The following is a 23,763-nucleotide window of genomic DNA, read 5'->3' on the forward strand; positions in this document are numbered from 1 at the left end:
ATACTTAAGGGTGAGAATTACAAGAGAAATATGATCACATTTTCTTAACACCAGCTTAAGAGACTGTAGAGTAACTACGCCAGTTCACACAGTGTCTCCTTTACAAAACCTTCTTGGTACTCTTCTGTGCAACTCACATGGCTCTTCTGGAATCCAGAAGTACTTTGCCTGCCTTCTTATTTCACTGGTGTGATCTCGGGGAAATGATATAATTTCTCCATGCTTCTCATCTCTAAAATGCATATAATAACAGAGCTACTGTGAGGATTAGAGGAGACATTGCACTTAAAATATTTTAGAGCTCCCGTCACAATGCAAGTCCTCCAATAAATGTTAATTGCAATGGTTCTAATCAATATCACTGGGCAATATACTTATTTAAGTACATGTATCATCTCCTTAAGGCAAGGAGCGGTCACTGCTTTGGTTTCATCTTTGTGTCACCTAAGACCAAGCACACAGTAGGTGTTCGATGAATGTTGTTTGGAGGAACGCACAGATGAGTAATAGAAAATACAGGGACTCAGGATGTTAATTTCTTCATCGGACACACAGCCTCTGTACGAATCTTGCTGATTGCAAAGGAAATGTCACCAACTGTCAGAGATACAGCAACACATTGCTCAAGCATATGTGCCGGGGAAGCCAGAAACTTGTTATTGTATGTGTGAGAAATCCACAACCAATACAGTCAAAGAAACACTCTTGGACTCTTCACTGGACTCCAACAATGTATTTACATACATTTCATTCTTGCATGAGTTTACAGGGATCATTTATCATTGCCCTCCTTTGGAGCAAGGTCATGGGGCAGAATTATAACCCCAACTGGTTGGTTTCCCTCCCCCTGTGCTTTCTTACTTGTACTCTGAGGGCCTTTTTCTTCCCCCAGGCTTGAGTCATTCACTTTGAAAGCTGCAACAGAGACGCTAATACTCAGAGTAAGAGGCTTCTGGCCCTAAGATGTTAAATGCCTGTTTTCAGGGTAAGTTTTTCTACTCTCCAGAACTAGGTAAGTCCCTTGCTTGGGAAGAGGGGAGAGCTTTTGGAGGTACCAGTCAAACTGGAAGCTGACTCAGTTCCAAGGTCGTTTTGGTTGCTCTCCAAGGGAAAGCACCAACTGCCAGGGGCCAGCCTGTCTGCTACTGGGTCCATTTTGAACTGATAGTAGTAGGTGACCTAGAGACTCTGGTTGGTTCTACTCATAAACTTTCACCAAGCCATTGCTGTAGCCAACCTCCATGTTTCTGCTCTAGGAGGCCCTTCCCACTCAAATAAAGAGTGTGAGACATGGACCTATTATAGGCTCATGGTAGCACATGAGTAAAGCCTACATTGAGGTGGGACAGCACAGAACATGCTAAAATTTACCCATGGCACCTGTGGACATCTCTTCTTTTTCAGTAGTGAGGAAAGCTCTAGAATGAGACTGCATGCATGGATTCTAATCGAACTCTACCATTTTCTAGCTGTATGACTTTGGATACATTTCTCAACCCATGTTGTCATCCTTTCAATGACTGTATTTTTGAGTTGTAAGCAACACAAAATGACTCTAACTTAAGCAAAAACAGTTTATGGGAAGGATATCAGGGACTCAAAGATTTGAAGGCTGCACACATGGGATGTTAGGAAGAAGGACGCCCCTAGTGGTCTCCTGGTCATGGGAGTCTGGTCTGAATGCAGCCCCTTTCAGTCCCATTCTCTATGCCTGGTATTCAAATTCCAGGGAGAAAGCAGTTGCTTAGCCTAGAAACCTGGGTTACACCTGACACTGGAGCCTTGTCTAAATGTCCGAGCTGGAGAGTATCCCCTGGGCAGAATAATTTCTTGAGAGAAACAGTGGGTGCTAAGAATTGTGGATTTGGGGCAGTCCTCAATCAACGAAATGCTCATTGTACTAATTTACATGATTTTTGTGAGTATTAAAATGAGATAATGCATGTCAAGCTCTTAGCACAGTGCTTGGAACAAGAGTAGACACTCAATAAATAGTAGCTGCTACCATCTACTGGAGTGTTGGCTCCATGAGGTCAGATAGCACATCTGTGTTTGTCCACTACTGCTGGGCAATATTAGTGAGTCGCTGAATAGTGGTTGAATGAGTGAATGGGTGAATATCAGTATGTAATCAATGTGTTTTATTGTATATTTATAAAGTACATATATAGCTTTGGATAAAACCAGATGCAAAATGTGAAAAGTGAAACTTACTATTTCTTTTGTTTTGTTTTAACCATCAGGAAATAGTTAAAGTAAAAGGTCCATATCCTTGACCCCTGAAGTAAATTCTGCAATGATAATGTCTGGGTTTTTTAACATCAGTGCTTCCAGTTATCCCTGGAAGCACTGGCTGGTCACTGCAGATGGTGATGTGCGGCACTGATTTAGTGACCACTGGATGGATCACTTCCTAGAATGAGATGGAATCCGTTAAGTCATCTTAGCACCTATCCTTTGTTTGAGAGTCATTAATGTTGTTGTTTTTAAATATAAGGAAGTCAGACCATGGTTGATGTGTTGATTCTTTATCGCGGACCTAATCTTGGTGATCTTTAGGTGCTTGAGTTATGATTTTTAGGTACTTGATCTTTAATAATATTTAATGTTGGGCTTATATTCCTAAGGGGGATTTTTTTGTGCCAATCATTTATGCAGTCTTTCATTCATCCAGCAAATATCTTTGAATGCCACTTTGTGGACACAGCGGCTGTGCTAGGGGCCAGATGTCACATGATGAACCAAAGTAAATGCACTCATGGGGTGCCTAGCTAGCTCAGTCAGTGGAACATGTGACTCTTGATCTCAGGGTGGTGGGTTCGAGCCCCAGGTTGGGTGTCGGAGTTTACTTAAAAAATAATATTAAAATGATTTTTTAAAAAAGTAAACGCACTCAGGTCCATGTGGAACTAGGCATGTGGTATTTGACATGAATCAAATACTCACAAATATATATAAAGCCAAAAGGTGGGACGTCCTGAGAAACAGGCTGACAAAACTTAGTTACCCCAGCCAGTTCCCAGAGAAAGAGAGCTACTGTCTCGCCCAGCAAAGATCAAGGAGGCGGTTGTAAACCCCCCGCCGCCTTGCCTGTGGACCTTGCAGCCTCGGCCCCTCGGGGAGGCCGGACTGGGTGAGACAGTAGCTCTCTTTCTCTGGGAACTGGCTGGGGTAGCTAAGTTTTGTCAGCCTGTTTCTCAGGACGTCCCACCTTTTGGCTTTATATATATTTGTGAGTATTTGATTCATGTCAAATACCACATGCTTAGTTCCACATGGACCTGAGTGCGTTTACTTTTTTAAAAAATCATTTTAATATTATTTTTTAAGTAAACTCCGACACCCAACCTGGGGCTCGAACCCACCACCCTGAGATCAAGAGTCACATGTTCCACTGACTGAGCCAGCCAGGCACCCCATGAGTGCATTTACTTTTGTTCATCATGTGACATCTGGCCCCTAGCACAGCCGTTGTGTCCACAAAGTGGCAGTCAAAGATATTTGCTGGATGAATGAAAGATTGCATAAATGATTGGCACAAAAAAATCCCCCTTAGGAATATAAGCCCAACATTAAATATTATTAAAGATCAAGTACCTAAAAATCATAACTCAAGTACCTAAAGATCACCAAGATTAGGTCCGCGATAAAGAATCAACACATCAACCATGGTCTGACTTCCTTATATTTAAAAACAACAACATTAATGACTCTCAAACAAAGGATAGGTGCTAAGATGACTTAACAGATTCCATGAATATATTAATTGCTTTATATATATTTGTGAGTATTTGATGTGCTCTCTCTGACACCTTAATAACCCTCATCTGTGATGAGGGTTATTAAGGAGAGGTATGTGTTGTTTATAAAAGGGGATCTGGCTTTGTCTGGATATCAGGAAAGTCTTCTCCCACTAAGTGATTCCAGAGCTGAGAGCTGATGGATGGGTTGGCATTAACTAGGCAAAAAAGAAAGGGAAGAGAGTTCCAGGGAGCACGAGCTGAAAGCGTGCATGCTCTGAGGTCAGAAGGAACTTGCTGGAGTCAGGCAGAGGAAAGACCAGGGTAGCAGGAGCGGCGAAGCGGAGAGTGCAGTCTGGAGAGCTGGTCGTGTGCCAGATCACATAGGGTTTTGCAGGTCATGTTAAGGAATTTGGTGGACAATGGATTTGAATCATGGATGTGACCCAGCACCATTTGCGTTTAAAAAGACAACTGAAGCAGTGGTTTGGAAAAAGGACTGGAGGGGCTGGAGTGATGGCAACACTCCAGGGTATTAATTGTGCTCCAAAGTCTGCAGAGACATGTCTTGGGTTGGTGTGTGTAGCAGATGACAACTGTGGTGAGAACTGTTCCACCAGGGCGCCTGGGTGGCTCAGTCGGTTGGGCGGCTGCCTTCGGCTCAGGTCATGATCCCGGAGTCCCGGGATCGAGTCCCGCATCGGGCTTCCTGCTTGGCAGGGAGTCTGCTTCTCCCTCTGACCCTCCTCCCTCTCATGCTCTCTGTCTCTCATTCTCTCTCTCGCAAATAAATAAAAATAAAAAAAATTAAAAAAAAAAAAAAAAAGAAGGACGGTGGATATAGTCCCCTAGATAGCACCCCTAGATTCTTGGGGAAACGACTTCCCTCCTTCACCTCAGTCTGTGAGGTTGGGCTGAAGCTCACACAGATTTAAGGAATCAGAGTTTCTCAACCCCCTTGAACACTGTGGTTGGTTCAGGGATGGACATGTGACCCAATCAGGGCCAATGGGACTCCACTCTGGGGCACTTGCTGCATTGGGTGGGCTGGAAGCCCATGTGGGTGGGCTGGAAGCTGCTGGTGGCTATCTTGCCATCCCAAAGGTGGAGGCCACCCAGAGGAAACGAGGGCTAAGAGATGGAAAGAAAGAGACAAGCCAGGGCGCCTGGGTGGCTCAGTTGGTTAAGCGACTGCCTTCGGCTCAGGTCATGATCCTGGAGTCCCGGGATCGAGTCCCGCATCGGGCTCCCTGCTCGGCAGGGAGTCTGCTTCTCCCTCTGACCCTCCTCCCTCTCATGCTCTCTGTCTCTCATTCTCTCTCTTGCAAATAAATAAATAAAATCTTAAAAAAAAAAAAAAAAAAAGAACTGTTCCACCAGGCATGTTGTCCCCCATCTATCACCAACATTTGGTAACTGACAACCAAATACTGCTTAATGCTGGCCCTGCAGAGGCCTCATTAGCAAGTAGGAGTCTATAGCATTTTTCCAGTAGATCACGAGGACTTCCATAAAAAGAAACGTGAAAGACAGAAAACAGATGATACTTTAATTCTCTCTGCTCCAGCTAGATTTAATCTTTCCCATGTTCATTTAAACAAAAAATACTTGCAACCGTTCTATCAATCTTCCAGTCAGTGATTTTTTTCATTCATCCACTCATCCAACAGTTCATTCTTACCATGTCCACTCTTGCCCTAGGTGGTGGGGAACCGAAGATGAATAAGAAAGTCCCTTCCCTCCTTCAGAGAGAGCACATTCTAACGGGAGGGGACATCAAAATAGAAACAGTGAACTAATACACCGTGGTGGGTTCTATGACAGACCTGTGTACACAACTATGTGTGAACCTCAGAAAGGAGTGGTGACTTGCTCCTATAGAGGTGACAGGGACAGCTTCGCTGAGGAGGTCATTTTTTGGCTTGGTTATAGCAGCTGATACTTATAATTGAAGAAAAGGGAAATCCACTGTATGGGAGGAAGAAAAGTATTTTAAGTTAAATATTAAGTATAGAAGATGTATTTGGTCAGTGGGTATATAAATATATCATGTATGTTTTAAATATAGGCTGGGAAATAGTCTTGTGGGTCACACTGGTTGAAATAGAATGTTCCGCCCCTGTGTTTGTCCGGTGTAGTGGACGATCACCTACGGCTATTTATATTTACATTAATTAAAATTAAAATCAGTTCCTCAGGAACACTAGTCACATTTCAAAAGCTGCATAGCCACACGAGGCTAAGTGGATACCATATTGGACAGCGCAGACATAGAATATCCCACCATCGCAGGGAGTTCTATTGGAAAGTGCTGTACTAACCTAATTGGGTTTAGGGGAACATGAATTGATCAGAGGAGTTATAGGAAGACTTCAGGAAGGGTTGTTAAGAGAAGAGGTTGCAGAGTGTTTAGATTCTCGTGACCACAAGAGTGAGGCAAACCAGTTGGAGATAAACCAAATGAAGCAGAGGATTTGCCTGGGGCACTTCTGATTGTCTGTCTAGAGGGGTTTCCATCTCCCCTTAATGACATTGTAAGGAGAAAAGTCACATGCAAATGAGATAAACAGGAACAGTGTGTGGTCTAGCTAATTTCACTGTGGAGGGAAGTCGGGGAGAAATCGCGGAGGGTCGTGTGTCAAAGGAGCAAGGACGAAGTGTCAGGGGGCAGTGGGGCTGTGGTAAACAGAATGGTTGAACCAAGCCTCTGAATTTGAGAGCTTACCAGCCATTGCAGACCTGGGGAGGCTCTGTAGACACCGTGGCAGCCAGCAAAAATCAAGGAGTTGCAAACCCACGCCACCTTGCCTGTGGACCTTGCAGCCTCGGCCCCTTGGGGAGGCCGGACCGGGCAAGACAGTAGCTCTCTTTCTCTGGGAACTGGCTGGGGTAACTAAGTTTGTCAGCTTGTTTCCCAGGACATCCCACCTTTTGCTACCAACAAAGAGGGTTACAGTCTACCCGAAGGTGTTCATTTGGGCTGAAGAGAAAAAGGTGGATTGGATGTGCATTGAGCAGCAGGAAAAACTTATTCAAGAGCACGGAGGAGGAAAATGCAGGGCACGTTTGGGAAATAATCCCGCGACTGAAACCAAGAGCCTAGGAGGAAGGTAAGTGGTAAATAGGGCAGGCCTGCCCAGGGTCTGCTCGAATATCACGGTAACAGGAGGCACCGTGGAAAAAGATGGTGATCTTTGGAGCCAGAGTCCTCCCACCTACTGGCTCTGCGAACTGGGGCAAGTCGTTACTTTTTGGGCTTCAGATTCCTCATAATGCCCGTTGTAAGTAGGAGTTTCCGACTAAAACGAGTAGCCACAATTTAAATACTGCAATTTCCAAGTGCCAAAAATTATAGCTTCTTTATTTCTATAACTCATCTAAACATCGTAAGCGCGCATTCCCTAAATCTTGCGTAGACGTTTGGATAGATCTTCAGTTCTGCTATTCTCAAAGAGTTGTCTTTCTTCCTCTTTCTCCTAAGCTGGTGCCTGTGTATGGAATCACATGTATTGTCATGGCCTAGGTCCTGGATGCTGGTTCACAAGGCTGGTCCCTTCAGGTGTTTGCTGGCCTCATGAACATGTCCTTGGTCCCACTTGGTAATTGCCACTAAAGTTCAGAGATGGGAAAGCTTTTATTATTATTATTATTATTTTTGTTTGTTTGTTTGTTTTCTTTGCTGTGTTTCCCTCCCTTCCCATGCTGCTGTGGGCATTCTTGCTGCAGATGCCCTGAATCTCAGCTCCATCCTGCATCTGAGCCCACACTCTGGTCGTCCACCCTGAGCCTCTCCAGCAGTCACCTCTCATTGCCTTGCTGACTCCCAGTCTTCTTGTATTTCTCACTGGGTGTGTGTGGAAACATCTGGATTCCTCCCATGCCATTTCTGCCAAAAACATGCCATGCTTCCTTTTCCTCCATTGTTACACATTTGTTAGAGGGACTCAGAGGCTCCTTTCCATAATACAAGTAGAAAGTAGGTCTCGGGCGCCTGGGTGGCTCAGTTGGTTAAGCGACTGCCTTCGGCTCAGGTCATGATCCTGGAGTCCCAGGATGGAGTCCCGCATCGGGCTCCCTGCTCGGCGGGGAGTCTGCTTCTCCCTCTGACCCTCCCCCCTCTCCTGCTCTCTCTCTATCTCATTCTCTCTCCCAAATAAATAAATAAAATCTTTAAAAAAAAAAAAAGAAAGTAGGTCTCAGATTCCTGAGGCTTTCAGCTCCTATCTCACGCTACTGCCTTTCACTCAGCCGCACCCAAGCTCTTGACCCTGAAGGGAAGCAAGTACCCTTGTGCCTGACCTCTGTCTGGCCTCCTTTATTCTTCCCGCACACTCCCCTCCAGACTCCCTTCCCATGCAAATACCCTCCACTTCCAATCTGGGAAGCAGGGAAATTGCCTTATGTCATATCTTGATTTCCAGGTTCCTCTGGCTTGTGGTAAAAAAATGTACATTCAGATCTTCAAGCTTTACTTTTGATATGTTCAAGGGGGATTTTGGAATTGCTTTTTCTTTCTCAACTCAGTCCAGCTTCCAAAATCATGTTTCCCTGGTGCGTCATTGTCCTAAAGAGATGGTGATTAATGGGGCACCTGGGTGGCTCAGTTGGTTAAGCGACTGCCTTCGGCTCAGGTCATGATCCTGGAGTCCCGGGATCAAGTCCCACATCGGGCTCCCTGCTCAGCAGGGGGTCTGCTTCTCCCTCTGACCCTCCTCCCTCTCATGCTCTCTGTCTCTCATTCTCTCTCTCGCAAATAAATAAAATCTTAAAAAAAAAAAAAAAGAGATGGTGATTAATGGAAACGCCAGCCGATGAAGTTGGAGGATGTAGGAATCTTAAATGGCAAAGGATATAGAAACAGACTGTTAGCTAGAGCAGAATTTGTCACTGCGTGGTCTCAGAAGGATGGCTTCTTGGGTCTCCGAAGTTCTTCACAAGGACCTACATCAATGAGTGTTATTATCTGTGCTGAGTGAGGACGCTGCCAAGTATGAGAAGAGCCTTTTTTGCCATTTTTTTTTTTTCTAAACTCCCCTAACCTCTTTTCCTGGTTGCCTTTGTTTTTTGTTTGTTGGTTTGTGTGTGTGTGTGTGTGTGTGTGTGTTTAACATACAGTGTTATATTAGTTTCAGGTGTGTAATACAGGGATTCAACACTTCCATGCATCACCCGGTGCTCATCAGGACAAGTGCCCTCTTTCATCCCCATTCCCCCACCCACCTGCTCTCTGCTAACCATGCATGTATTCTCTATAGTTAAGAGTCTGTTACTTGGGGCGCCTGGGTGGCTCAGTCGTTAAGCGTCTGCCTTCGGCTCAGGTCATGATCCCGGGGTCCTGGGATCGAGCCCCGCATCGAGCCCCGCATTGGGCTCCCTGCTCGGCGGGAGGCCTGCTTCTCCCTCTCCTGCTCCCCTTGCTTGTGTTCCCTCTCTGGCTGTCTTTCTCTCTGTCAAATGAATAAAATCTTAAAAAAAAAAAAAAGAGTCTGTTACTTGATATGGCTCTCTCTCTTTTTTCCCTTGCCTCATTTGATTTGTCCTGTCTGCCTTATCTGGAGCTTCCGGCAAGAGGGGTGCCACATATATGGGTGCAATACAGTCCTGATTCCTTCCTTAGTGTTCACTGTAACCTGAATGACGTGAAGGTCAATCCCACAGGGACCCACCCATCAGCCTCTGAGGTCCACTCCTGTAGCAGAAGGCTCCAAACCTGAATTTCATGGTCATAGCTGAGCAATATATTTTACTGTTTTAGCCCAGGGTTTCCCAACCTTGGCATGATTCACATATTGGGCTGGATAAATTCTTTGCTGTGGGGGGCTATCCTGTACACTGTAGGATGTTGAGCAGCATCCTTGGCCTCCACCTACTAGATACTTCCTTTCCCAGTTGTGATGATCAAAAATGTCTCCAGACCTTTTTGTCCTTTTGGGGGACAAATCGTCCTGAGTTGGAAACCACTGCTCTACCCGTGTATCTGCTCTACTCTACTCAGGAAAAATTGAAACCATTTACTCAATAGACAAAAAGCCACAGGGCATATTCTTGAGGAGGAATTTTTAAAAATCTTTATTTAATAATTTATAAAATATCATAATTGTTAATGCTACTAAATGAATTGCTTATAAAATGCTCAGCATATAGGTTTTTCTTATGGTTATTATGAAGATTTTGGACCTAATCCAGTAGGAAAACAGTTTGCCATTGAAGATTTTTAAAACAGGATCCTGATAATATCAGATTTAAGTTTTAGAAAGGTGTGTCTGATGGCACTGTGGAGGCTTGATCCCCCGAGGTAAGGTTGGTGACAGCAAGACGGGTCAGAGTTTAGAAAGAGAATTTGATTTTCCCAACACTGATAGAAGATATATATATATACTGGTTGGAGCTGAGATAATTAGTGGCAATCAAGGAGGCATTCAGAAATTGCCTCTAGAAAGATTGACCAGATCCCCAGTCAAATGGGCTTTGTTGTTGTAGGACAAGGTAGCATACAAGATTCTCACATAAAGAAGCCTTCTGTTTTTAACCGCCTAGGTAAATTAGAGTCCAGTCATAAACATTTAAAATGTATTAATAATACAAAAATCTATTTCTCGGAGATGGAGTTCTGCAGATGTAGCAACATTATTTACAAAGCCCAGAAATGTCCTCTTTGTTAGAATGGAGTAACTCACTGGCAAAATCATTTTGAAAGTTTCCAGGTAGAAATGATGGATTGTTTGCGTTCAGTTTTAGCACTGGTATCCTCTTCTATTTCATAATTTACCTGCTTTAACAGAAGGCTTGGATCCTAAGCATCCTCAAACATAACTCCATTTTGCTACCTTGTACATTTGGTATCTGTTGCATTCTAGTGAATGAGAAATGGCCATGGTTGCTGCAAAAATGAATTTAGAACATGAATGGCACCTGGATCAGTAATCTCTCTTGGAAAGAGTGGCAAGAAGCTGAGTTCTGGGAACAGCGGTAGTCTTTTCCACCAATTATGAGCTAAAACTCATGCATATTTTTGTTTCCATTTTAAACTGGTAACATTTTTAAGACTAGTTGCTTATCAACCATCAGTGGTTGACAGACACAGAGCCATGCCTTGCTCTCATTAGCTTTTGCAGGTGTGGTTTTCAACAAAGAACAATTTCTGCACTTCTCTTCTCCTTTTGTGTTAGGAAATTGGAGAGATTTTCTTCCCCCCTCTGGGCTCTGCCATGTCTCTTTCCAACCTGTAATCTTTTTTACTCTCCCCTCATAATTAGAAAAATGAGCTTTTATGATAAATTTGTTCTTAAATTAACTTGAAGAATGTTCCCATACAGATTGCAATGTTAAATGTCTTCCTAAAAATCAATTAAATCCTTAAAAGTTTCGGTGCACTAAGAGAAAGGGTTTAAAAAAAAAAGACTCCAGCATTTTCTTCCAGAGTTGGGTGTTTAGAGAACTTCCTCTTCCTTGACACTGTACGTAACAAATCTCTTAGGTTTTGCTTATGTTGTACTGATTTGCCACTTTTGATTTTTTTTTTTTATTTAAGCCTAAACTAGCTACTGATATCCTGCTACTCAAACAGTATAGTTCTTCTGATTCAATGCCAGACAATCCCTCTCAATATAAAAGTCATGTCTATAATCCACTGGCAGGCCACCCTAAGTGGTCTTTTGATATTTTCAAGTTGTTTTATTGTACAGTTCCAGCCTCTGGCTTCATAAAACACAAGTTTCATAACAGTTGTAATTGCTAAGTCCATTTTTCTCATATACTAGGCCAAGGTTTTCTGGAACATGTTGCTATTTCCAAATTAACGGGCTCCCTTTCTCCTCCAGCTCTCACACTCTGACTCCCTTCCACACTGTACCCTCTGGTGGGGAATGTATTGGAAAACAACTCCAGTAAAGCGATCTTTTTCTCAAGGAGAAAATAAGGCTCATCACTGCTTAAAAAGAGAGCAGGGCAGATGGCATTTACATTCCAGAATGATAATGATGATGATGGTGATGATGGTGATGTTGATGCTGCTGCTGTTAATGGGAACAGCTAATATTTGTTGAGGGCTTCTCAAGTTCTACGCTTGCTGCGAGGCACCTTACATACACAGCGTTATTGGACCCTCACAACTGTACAAAGCACTGTTGCTGTTCCCATTTTACAGATGAGGGAAACAAGAGAAGTTGTAAATCAATGGTGATTGTAAATAAAGGGAAGAAATAAAAGTTGTCGTGGATGTTAATGGCCAAAGGCAATATCTGATGACATGGATTCATTTGTTTACTTAATAACATTTTACTTGTTAACCTATCTACCAGGCCCTACCCTGAGTGCTAAGCCATAACACTCTCTAAGGTTGTCCTTAATGTGCCTAAAGGGATGATTATTTTATTCTTTTTTTTTTTTAAGATTTTATTTATTTATTTGAGAGAGAGAGAATGAGAGACAGAGAGCATGAGAGGGAGGAGGGTAAGAGGGAGAAGCAGACTCCCCGCCGAGCAGGGAGCCCGATGCGGGACTTGATCCCGGGACTCCAGGATCATGACCTGAGCCGAAGGCAGTCGCTTAACCAACTGAGCCACCCAGGCGCCCCAAGGGATGATTATTTTAGATACTCATCAAAAACCTGCAATATATAGGAGTTCTCTGCTGACATCTGAGTGAAGATTTGCCACATTGGAAGCTTGGTTGCTTGAAAGTCTAAAAGACCCTAGTTCTCTGTAGCATACTGAAGCAAGTAGGGAAGAAATTTCATCCTCTTACTAATAGTGTTTCATCTGTTTTTTAAAAATGAAAAAATAACTGCCAGTTGTAATAAAGTATTTTAGATGTATTTAACATAAAAAGTGAAAATCTTTATTTATTTATTTGACAGAGAGAGAGAGAGAGCGAGACAGCGAGAGAGGGAACACAAGCAGGGGAGCAGGCAGAGGGAGAAGCAGGCTTCCCGCTGAGCAGGGAGCCCAATGTGGGCCTCGATCTCAGGACCCCGGGATCATGACCTGAGCTGAAAGCAGTTGCTTAAAGACTGAGCCACCCAGGCGCCCTAACACAAACATTTAAATCCCTTAAAAAAGGCCATGTCAAAGTGTATAAATGGCAGCTAAGGAAAACTGTCCTTTGAATTTGATGTCAAGGAGGCTATACTCTCTTGGAGCTATTAATAACCTTCATTTGTTGAGCAAATACTATATGTAGGCACTGTGCTATGCAACTGTTTGAAATTATATATATACTTTCATCTAAGCTTTCTTGTCAATAGTGTTATGGAAATGGCAAGTTGTATAATCAGAGATTAAGGGCTACTTCTTTTAGCCTTCAATATAAAATGAAAAAAAGAAAGAAACACAGGTGTACTTATCAATATAGCTATAAGGATGTTCTTTGCAATGTTGTTTTGAACAGCTGAAAATTGGAAATAATCCAAATATTCAACAATAGGGAATTTGTTGAATAAATAATTGTATTAGGCAGAATTCTCCAGAGAAACAGAACCAATAGGATATATAGATATACATGAGGAGATTTATAATAGGAACTGGCTCACATGATTATGGAGGCTGAGAAGTCCCATTATATATTGTCTGCAAACTGGAGAACCAGGAAACCTGGTGGTATAATTTAGTCCAAGGCAGAGGGTCTGAGAACCAGGAAAACTGATGGTGTATCTTCCAATCCAAAAGGCCCAGAAACCAGGAGCTGAGGCCAGACAACCAGAACTATAATGTCTGAGGTCAAGAGATGATAGATGTCTTAGCTTATGAAGAGAGAGAAAGAAAGCAGGAAGAAATAGTAGATTTGAACAGACCAATCACCAGCAATGAATTTGAATCAGTAATCAAAAACCTCCAAAAAACAGAAGACCAAGACCAGACAACTTCACAGGTGAATTCTACCAACCATTTAAGAGCAGTTAATGCCCATTCTTCTCAAACTATTCCAAAAAATGTAAGAGGAAAGAAAACTTCCAAAATCATTCTATGAGGCCAGTATCATGCTGATACAAAAACCAAATAAAAACACTATTAAGAAAAAAAGAGAGAACCACAGGCCAATCTCATCTGAATATAGATGCAAAAATCCTCAATGAAATATTAGCAAACCTAATCCAATAATATATTAAAAGAATCATACACCACAATCAAATGGGATTTATTTTCAGGATGCTAGGGTGGTTTAATATTCGCAAAACAATAAATGTGGTACATCACATCAGTAAGAGAAAGGATAAAAACCATATGATCATTTCAATAGATGCAGGAAAAGCATTTGACAAAGTACAACATTCATGATAAAAACCCTCCACAAAGTAGGTCTAGAGAGAACATATCTCCACATAATAAAGACCTTATATGAAAAACCCACGGCTAACATCATCTCAAAGGTGAAAAACTGAGAGCTTTTCCCCTAAAATCAGGAACAAGACAAGGATGTCCACTCTCACCACTTTTATTCAACATAGTGCCAGAAGTCCTAACCACAGCAGTTAGACAATAAAGAAATAAAAGGCATCTAAATTGGTAAGGAAGAAGTAAAACTCTCAGTATTTGCAGATGACATGATACTATATATAGAAAACCCTAGGGATGCCTGAGTGGCTTAGTCAATTAAGTGTCTGCCTTCAGTTCATGTCATGATCTCAGGGTCCTGGGATCAAGCCCTGTGTTGGGTTCCCTGTCTGCTTCTCCCTCTCCTGATACCCCTCCCTCTGCTTGTGCTCTCTCTCTCTCTCTCCCTCAAATAAATAAATAAAATCTTAAAAAAAAAAAACCCTAAAGATTCCACCAAAAAACTACTAGAACTGATAAATGAATTCAGTAAAGTTGCAGGATACAAAATCAATGTACAGAAATATGTTGCATTCCTCTACACTAATAATGAAGCAGCAGAAAATGAAATTAAGAAAACAATCCCATTTACAATTTCACCAAAAACAATAAAATATCTAGGAATAAACTTAACCAAAGAGATGAAAGACCTGTAGTCTGAAAAGTATAAAACACTGATGAAAGACATTCAAGACAACACAAAAAAATGAAAAGACATTCCATGCTTATGGGTTGGAAGAACAAATACTGTTAACATGTCTATACTACCCAAAGCAATCTGAAGATTTAATGCAATCCTTATCAAAATACCAATAGCATGTTTCACAGAACTAGAACAAACAAAACTAAAATTTGTATGGAACCATAAAAGACTTTGAATAACCAAAGCAATCTTGAAAAAGAAAAAATAAAACTGGAGGTATCATAATTCCAGATTTCAAGTTATATTACAAAGCAGTAGTAATTCAAACTACTGGCATAGTATGCTGACATCAAAATAAATACACAGATCGATAGAATAGAACAGAAAACCCAGAAATAAACCCATAATTAAATAGTCAATCTTTGACAAAGGAGGAATTAATATAAAAAAGAAATACGTAAAAAAAACCAGTCTCTTCAACAAAGAGACAAACAAAATAGTGGTGAGAAAACTGGACAGCCATATGCAAAAGAATGAAACTGGACCACTTTCTTACACCATACACAAAAATAAACTCAAAATGGATTAAAGACCTAAATGTGAGACCTGAAACCATAAAAGTCCTAGAAGAGCACAGGCAGTAATCTCTTGGACACTGGCCATAGCAACATTTTTCTAGATATGCCTCCTGAGGCAAGGGAAATAAAAGCAAAAATAAACTATTAAGACTACATCAAAATAAAAGTTTCTGCACAGTGAAGGAAATAATTAACAAAACTAAAAGACAACCTATTGAATAAGAGAAGATATTTGCAAATGACCTATCTGATAAAAGACTAGTATCCAAGATATATAAAGATCTGATGCAACTCAGTACCCAAAAAACAAATAATCCAATTTAAAAATGGGCAGAAGACATGAACAGACATTTTCTGAAGAAGACACACAGATGGCCAGCAGACGCATGAAAAGATATTCATGATCACTTACCATCAGGGAAATGCAAATCAAAACCACAATCAGATTATCACCTCACGCCTGTCAGGATGGCTAAAATATAAAACACAAGAAACAACAAGGCAAGGATGGTGAGAATGTGGAGAAAAAGGAACCCTCTTTCACTGTTGGTGGGAAGGAAATTGGTGCAGTCATTGTGGAAACTTTATGGAGGTTCCTCAAAAAATTAAAAATAGAACTACCCTACGATCCAGGAATTACATTACTGGGTATTTACCCAAAAAATATAAAACACTCATTCAAAGAGATACGTGCACCCCTATGTTCATTGCAGCATTATTTATAGTAGCCAAATTATAGAAGCAACCCAAGTGTCTATCAATAGATGAATGGATAAAGAGGTGGTATACACACACACACACACACACACACACACACACACACACACAGAGGAATATTATTCAACCATAAAAAAGAATGAAATCTTGTCATTTGCAACAACATGGTTGGAGCTAGAGAGTATAATGCTGAGTGAAATAAGCCGATCAGAGAAAGACAAATACCATACGATCTCACTTAATATGTGGAATTTAAGAAACAAAACAAATGAGCAAAGGAAAAAAAAGAGAGACAAACCAAGAAACAGACTCTTAACTAGAGAGAACAAACTGATGGTTGCCAGAGGGGAGGTGAGTGGGGGATTAAAGAGTGCACTTATCACGAAAAAAAAAAAAGATTAAAAAAGAGAGAGAGAGGGAAGAGAATTTGCCCTTCCTCTGCGTTTTTGTTCTTTTTTGGGCCTGCAAAGGATTGGATGATGCCCCCTGCGTTGGTGGGGTGGATCTTCTTCACTCAGTCTATTGATTCAAGTGCTAATCTCTTCTAGAAACACCCTCAGAGACACACCCAGAAATAATGTTTTACCAGCTATCTGGGCATCCCTCAGCCTCGTCAGGATGACACATAAAATTAATCATCACAGTGTTATAGAGTGTAGTCATTAAAATGGCAATGAGGAAGAATAATGAAGACATGGGGAAATTCTCCCCAGCAAATCCCTAACATGGAATATAGTGAGATTCCATTTTTTGAAAGTTTTATGTATGCATAGAAAATTGATTAGGAAAGGCATATTCTAAATGCTAGCAATGACAAAAATTAATGTTAGCCATGGCTATCTTGGGTAGTAGAATGATGGTGATTTTCCATTCTTATTTTTCCTTACCTTTACTTAAAAAATATCCTACAATAAACATGTATTACTTTGGTAATTTGCAAAAATAAAAACTCAACATAGCCTGCATAGGTTAATGTTTGAAAAAATGGAGAACAACATTATACCATGTGATTTAACTGTTCCTTTCTCCTGTATTTCTATTTCTTAGGTTCATTTTTGTGGACCCAATTGTTTTGGACAGAGATTTAGGTTTGACTAGGCAGCTAAGCCTCGTGGTTTGCCCGGTGCTATAAGTTTTTTGACACATATATTGCTCTGCTATGGGGATATCAAAGCACTTCATAAATGTTCTCACTTTAATTATCCTCACAGGCAGATGCTTCAATAACAGGCACCATTTTGGAAATTCTGTTCACAATTTATGAACTTGCAGAATTACTGAATCCATTCCCTGTGCCATATCACTCCTAGAGTACAAGTGAAATACAAAAATAAATACAAAACAATTATGGTGAGGAATGACTAAATCACATGAAAAATAAAATTATCGCTATTTTATTTGAAACTTGGAGAAGCCTAATTTTGTTATAGAAGTGGGAAAATGTGTGCTTTTAAGTATATATAAATTATGTTGGAATTACAACATGATGGCAGTTACAATCTCAGTTTCTCTAATACTAATGTGCTAGGGTGGTAGAAAATTATAATGTAGATGTGGAAAGTGACTAGAAAATGTTATGGTTTACAGGGTTGGGGAGGCTGGGTGGGTGGCACCAGGACTGGAGACATAATTAACGGGCCCAGTGCAAAAATGAAAGTGCGGGGCCCCTTGTTCAAAATGTACTAAGAATCTCAAGGTTGTCATAACATAGCATTAATCCAAGTGCAGGGTCCTTCTAAGCGGGGGGGGGGGGGGGGTGCTGGGGAGTGGGGGAGCTTTGTGTGACTGCTCATGAGGCCAGCCTATATGGCAAAGAGCTGAGAGACAGAATACCAGGATTCTAGTCCAATTCTGTCACTAACTATATGACCAAGCCAGTCACTTATTCCATCAAAACGTCCTTTTTTTCATCTTTAAAATCAAAAGAATATTTTTTGGGAAACATTTTGCTGTAGGTGATAGAGGTTCAACTCCCATTAGCTTAAATGTTGGGGCCTCATGTAATGGTTTGCGGCTGGCCCTGGCCTTGCTCTAGAGCACGAATCTGCGAACCTTTTCTGTAAATAGCCGGACAGTAAATATTTTCAACTTTGTCCACCTTATGATCTCTGCCACAACTACTCAGTTCTGAGGTGAAGCACAAAAGCCATAGATAAGATGTAAATGAATGAGCATGGCTGTTTTCTAATAAAACTTTATTTATGGACACTATATATGAGTTTCATATAATTTTCATGTGTCACAAAATTTTCTTCCTTTGATTTTTCCCCCCAATCATATAAAAATGTAAAAGCTATACTCAGCTCACAGGCCATATAAGAACAGGTGGAGGGCTGGATGTGACCTTTGGGTATTAGTCTGATGACTCATGTTTGACGACCCAGAAGGCATTGTCAAGTGCTGCTGTCAGTGTGCGTGTTTCCTTCTCACAGGGCTCTGTTCTTCTTTTGGTGTTGATCTCGTTCTTTCCTACTAAAGATAGACTTCCTCCACATGACCAGGTGAGTGGAGGTGGGATGGGGAGTGAGATCAATGAGAACTCTAGCCTCACCACTCTGATTTGTTTACCTCAGAGGAAAGAGTGCCTCTTTTGTCTTCCAGTATCTACAACTATAATCCTGTCTGATGGGATTGATTTGGTTTATATGCTTATCATGGGCCAACCACTGTGGATAAATGGGTGGGATATTCTGATGAGTCGGCCAGGGCAAAGTCTTGTGGACACGTACTCCTGTGGAAGCTGTAGACAGTGGATCCCATAAATTTGCCATCCCCATCAGACCCACATGACTTTCCCATGCCCTTTCTCTCTCAAATAACCACTGCCAAACAGCTGGAGGGCATTCTCCACAGAATTGACTCCTTCCTCTCCCAATTATTTTTCTTTTCTTTTTTTTTTAAAGATTTTATTTATTTATTTGACAGAGGGAGACACAGCTGGAGAGGGAACACAAGCAGGGGGAGCGGGAGAGGGAGAAGCAGGATCCCAGGACCCTGGGATCATGACCTGAGCTGAAGGCAGAGGCTTAACGACCGAGCCACCCAGGTGACCCACCAATTACTTTTCAACCAATGGTGTTCTGGCCTCTCCACTCCTCCTCTGCCATTAAAGAGGCTTCCTTGGACACCAAGGATTTCCAGATTGCTGTATCTCTGTCTTAAATTCTTAAATGGTTTGCCAAATTATAAAGAGCTGAGCATGTCCTCCTGCCTGATGTCTTTTCTTGGCTTTCATAATTCTGTAAGGACAGCTCATTGCAGTTTATGACAACTACATTATCTCACCTAATCCTTAGAGCAAACATGAATATAGAAAGGGCGGGTCTTGTTGTCCCCTTTAGAATGAAACTGACATTCAGAAATGTTAGGTAACTTGTTCCAAACAGCTCTACATCCTTGATATCTGGCAAAGCTAGGACTTGAATGCTAGTCTTTTAACAGGAAGACATCTTGCCCAATGCACATGCCGATCTCTTACAGCGATGAGTAGATCTTTTCCTTTTCCTCTAACTTCTCAGTCTCCCTGGTTGGATCCTGTTCGTCCTCCCTTAGGGAATATGCAGGTGGTCATCAAGGATCTCTATGTTCTCCACCTTCACTTCTTGGGCAATAATTCCCACTTGAGATGACTCTTACAAGGCTTTCCAGACCCCTCTTGTTGATATGAGCCATCACTCCCTCTGTACCTTGCCTTCCACAATTTTTTAATGTCTCCATATGGCTTTAATATCATACCTCTCATATGCCTCACTCCCTGATGCTGAATATTTCAGTCACCCAGCTTAGCTTCACCTCCTATGATACTGTGTGCCTAGGAAATAAACATTTTTTCATTAAAATGCAATTAAACTTAAAACCTTTTGTGCATCAAAAGACATTAACAACAGAGTAAAAAAACAGCCCACAGAATGGGGGAAAATATTTGCAAATTATCTATCTTATAAGGGGTTAATATCCAGAATATGTAAAGAGCTCCTACAACACAATAACAAACCAAACAACCCAATTAAAAAATGGGCAAAAGATTTGAATAGACATTTCCCCAAAGAAGATATATAAATGGTGAATAAGCACGTGAAAAGATGCTCCACATAACTAATCATTAGGGGAATGCAAATCAAAATCACAGTGAAATACCACTTTGTGCTCATTAGAACAGCTATTAAAAAACCAAAACCAAAACAACAGCCTAGAAAATAACAAGTGTTGATGAGGATGTGGAGAAATTGGAACGCTTGTGCATTGCTGGTGGGAATGAAAAATGGTGCAGCCATTGTGGAAAACACTAAAAATGATTCTTTAAAAAATTTAACATAGAATTACCATATAATCCATCAATTTAATATCTGGGTATATCCCCCAAAGAATTGAAAGCAGGGATTTGGGGCGCCTGGGTGGCTCAGTTGGTTAAGCGACTGCCTTCGGCTCAGGTCATGATCCTGGAGTCCCGGGATCGAGTCCCACATCGGGCTCCCTGCTCAGCAGGGGGTCTGCTTCTCCCTCTGCCCTCTTCCCTCTCGTGCTCTCTGTCTCTCATTCTCTCTCTCTCAAATAAATAAATAAATAAAATCTTAAAAAAAAAAAAAAAAAAAAAAAAAAAAAAAAAAAGAAAGCAGGGATTTGGCTAATTATTTTTATACTGATGTTCATAGCAGCATTATTCACAATAGCCAATAGGTAAAAACAACCTGAATGTCCCCTGAGAGATGACTGGATAAACAAAATGTGGTATAAATACCACATTTTGTTTATATATATATATGTACATATATATATAGTCAAATATTATTCATCCTTCAAAAGGAAAGAAATTCTGATACATGCTACAAAATGAATGAGCCTTAAAAACATTATGTCAAGTAAATAACCCAGAGACAAAAGGACAATCATTGTTTACTTCCACTTATATAAGGTACATGGGATAATCAAATTCAGGAAGTAGACTAGTGGTTATCATGGCCTAGGGGGAGGAATAATGGGAAATTATTGCTAAGGAGGCACAGAGTTTCAGTTTGGGAGGATGAAAAAGTTCTGGATAGTGGTGAGAGTTGCACAACACTGTGAATGTACGTAATGCCACTGAATTGTACACTTAAAAATGGTTATAATGATAAATTTTATGTTATGTGTATTTTACCACCAAAAAAAATATGAAAAGAAATGCAATTGAACCAAATTACATTGCAGTGGACATCTTTAATGTTCTATTCAGTCCCTTATAGCAATGGTAAAACTTGGTGGTTAAGTACCCTCATTCCAGACCAAGACAGCCAGCCATAACATTGAACTTCAGCCTCATCACTTATGAATTGTGTGACTTTGGGCCAGTTACTTACTTCGCTGTGCCTCACTCTCCCTAGCTGTGAAATTAGCGTGGTGAAGAACACCCCCATGGGCAGTTATGAGGATGAGATAAGAAACACAGGAAGCTTAGCAGTGTCTGGACTATACAGCAAGCCCTCTGTGAGCCGAAGCTATTAGTGTGATTTCATATATTTTACATATGCAAAATAATCAGTACAATTTATGGAGTTTCTCAATAAGTTCTTTGCCTCCCAGGCTATCACTTGGGATGGAATCTCTGTGCAATCATCCATTTTCATGGACGTATGGAGTCTTAATATATTTGGTTTGCTTTAGCCTCACTCCCCCATCATCTGCCTAATGGACTCAGACCTGCAAAGGATGAGCGAGCTAGCCAGGTGAGGCTTGTCAGCCATCCTTGGCAGAGATCCATGATGTGGATATAATTTAGCAACCATTTTCATACTGCAAATTTTTGCCTAGTACTGCAGTGCTGGTTCTCATAGGACTGTGTGTACATTGGGGCTAATAGATATTTGGGGTGTGCTTTGTGATGTGATTAAGCCAGAGGCTATTATTTAATTAGGACAGATGTGTCTCCATGCCCATTTAGGAGGCTGTTTCTTGTCTTGCTACACTATTCCACAGAGCATATCTGAGGGCAGAGTTCCCTTTGAACTCCGTGAGAGGTCTGTCCTCAGATAAGCATCACAGCCCTTGGAACATGAGCAGAAAGTAGGAGAAAGTAGGCCCTTCTGAGATTATTAACTGGTGTGAGTTAAAAAAAAAAAAAAAAAGCTATGTCATAATATAATAGCAAAATGTAAAAGCTTGTCTTGAATATGGAGAAGAATATGTTGACTTGCCTTTACTCATTAGGAATTTGGGCAAGCTTAAGCATTTTGAAATCTACCTGTGTACTATCTATGAAGTATGGGGTTATAATGTAAATGAATGAGACAAATAAGATAGTTCAGGTAATGTTTAACCCACTTTTGAGAATCAACTATTTTAAAAGGATTTAACTGGACCAGTTCCCAGGCATTCCCCCCAATTCTTTTTTTCTAGTCTAAATTTGTCTCATTCCTCTCTCCCACCCCCTACAATCCCCACTCCCCAATTTATTTTCTTCCATGTTATTTTATTATATGTCTTTGACCATTAGCCAGAAAAGCCTGTTCCTCTGTCTTCTAATGCCAGCTCATCATAAAACATTAACAGAACACCGAGTATGTGTCAGAGCTGTGTTAAATGCTGGAGACACAGAGAGAAAAGAAGCATGGCGGAAGATGACCTCAGGGGTTGAAAGCATGGACATTGGTGTTAGATGGACATGGATTTGTGTCCTGGCTCTGTCCTTTGATGGTTAGGTCACTAGGCAAAGTTCTTAATCTCAGTGAGTCTCAGATATCTGATGCATAAAATGTAGAGAATTACAATATCTTCCCCAGAGAACTCTTACAGAAATCAAATGAAACAGGTGTTTATTAGCCAGGTATTTCTAGTTGCAAGGGTCAGAAATAGAATAAAAAAGGTCATAAGGCAAAAAAGAGGCTATAATGACTCAGCTAACAGGAAAGTCTAGAAGTGGATTTCAGGTATAGCTGGATTCAGGAAACCTCCTATCATTAGGATTCAGCTTCTTTTCCCATCTCTAGGTTTTGCTTTCTTCTGTGTTGGCATCATCCTTAAGAGGCCTCTTCGGTTGTACATTATGGTCCTTATAGTTAATCACCATGGAAGAAAGAGACCATCTTCCTCCCAATAGTTCCAGCAAAAGTGCAACCAATTCTCTTTGGATTAACTTGGACCGACCCTGACCAATGACTATAGTCAGGAAGATGGAATACTTTGAGAAGCCCAGACTGGATCACAAGTCCACTCACCTAAACCAAATGAACTATAGCGTGCGCGTGTGTGTGTGTGTATTTAGGTGTGGGGAGTAGGAGTTCTTCAAAATAAAATCTGGATGCTATTTCCAAAACAAATAGGCAAAAAGTACGTGTCCACCTGAGCAGGTTAACATAGAGGCTGGCATATAGAAATCTTTATTATTATTATAATGATTACCTTGAAAATGATTAAAATGAAAATAAAATGAAATTGTGAAATCATGATTTGATTAAAATAATAAAAATGATTAAAATAAAAATAAAATGGGGAACAATCGGTTTCCCATCAGAGAAGGATAGAGAGGATAAGCAGGAAATTAGAAGGAAGAGGGTTATTGAAGGCAGACCAGCAGCATTTGGAGAAGATGCTAAGTAAAAATGACTGAAAATATTCCAGAACTGTTTGCTCCTTGACAGTTCCTGGGTATCATTGAATGACAGTACAGGTCAATGATGAATGCCCACAAAAAGGACTCTTTTTGAAATAGGTTCTTTTATTATTTGGAGGGATCCCTGACATTTAGAAATACTTGGTTTCTAACTGGGTAGGCTACTCTATAAATTAATTGATCTGTAAGA

This window comes from Mirounga angustirostris, unplaced genomic scaffold, assembly GCF_029215605.1.
Source record: "Mirounga angustirostris isolate CCGP_5_RB_7025 unplaced genomic scaffold, mMirAng1.0.hap1 SCAF_1, whole genome shotgun sequence".
Lineage (NCBI taxonomy): Eukaryota > Metazoa > Chordata > Mammalia > Carnivora > Phocidae > Mirounga > Mirounga angustirostris.